Consider the following 1,286-nt stretch of genomic DNA (forward strand, 5'->3'; position numbering starts at 1 on the left):
CTAGATCTACAACTATGCTGTAAATTCCAGTGTCGCTCAACAAAGTCAAACCCTAAAAATATCTTTGGTGCAAATTATTTTTCATTATCTTAGAATAGCATACTTCCGTTTACTTGCCTACACTACAAACGATTACATTCATTGCATGTAACTGTGTAATCACAAATCAATAATTCACAAGGCGCTTTGTTATTTATTTTTTTTAAAGTAGGCCCTGTTAATCAATATTCAATATTTCGTAAACCAGAGGCTACACGCGTAGATCTAGCAGTTTTTCATGTCCCAAATCTGCCTACACTCCGAGTCGCTGAGTCAGTGCCTTCTGTTTGTATCCTCATTAAATAACTCGTGTCTCCATAATAATATACCGTAATTGCTCTCGTCCAACACTACTACTAAACACAGTAGGTAGATCTATGCGTTTTATATCTGCAGTGCATTAAACACATTTTCTAATATTGTTTGTTTGTTTGCTTGTTTTTTTTTAAATTGGGAAATACAAATACAGTGGAATCCTGTTATAACGAGAGGGAGGGGACCGGAGCTTTATGTTCGTTATAGCAGGATTCTCGCTATACGGGATCCAGTAAAAAAAATTCAAGGGAAACTTTAAAGTAGGCCTAATCTATGAGTTTGGTGTTCTGTTTATTTTCTTTTGCTATCTCCCCTGATGATGATTTTTTTTTCAAGATGACCTCTAGGTCTTACATGATAAAAAATCGAATCAGGTTTCTTTCTCTAGCGCTAGAATTAGCTATGTGGACTGACAGCTCGGCGTTGGCAATCAGAAAGAAAGGGCTCTGGGCTAACTCGCCTGCTGTGTTTTCCCCCACCCACCCCACCCTGTGGTGTATTCCGTCTGCTTGCGCACGTCACACATTCGCTCCATCCATCACATTGCTGTGACCTCTCCATTCCCGCATCAGAGAAGTGAGAGGCATGGTAGTGGTAGGCCTTGATAATCTAAACTAGGGGCCTAGGCTTACGCTGGCCTATCACGCGATGCGTTCTGCCTGTCTGCGCATGTCACACCCTCCCAACTCAGTCGCTCCGGTCTTTATTGTTGACACACATGGCTCTCCTATTTTTTATTTGGCTAGATCACCAACAAGTTTTCTCAACTGGCGAGGTTTTGCATTATAAATGTAAAATTGGCCTATGCACTGTGCACAGCAGCAGCAATATTCGCTATAACTTATAACCGACTCGAATGTTTGTCTGATTGCGCTATAGCAGTATTTTATTCACAAAGGTAAAGAGGAGAAAAAAACGGGGTTTTAGAATAG

This window comes from Aplysia californica, unplaced genomic scaffold (assembly GCF_000002075.1).
Source record: "Aplysia californica isolate F4 #8 unplaced genomic scaffold, AplCal3.0 scaffold00543, whole genome shotgun sequence".
Lineage (NCBI taxonomy): Eukaryota > Metazoa > Mollusca > Gastropoda > Aplysiida > Aplysiidae > Aplysia > Aplysia californica.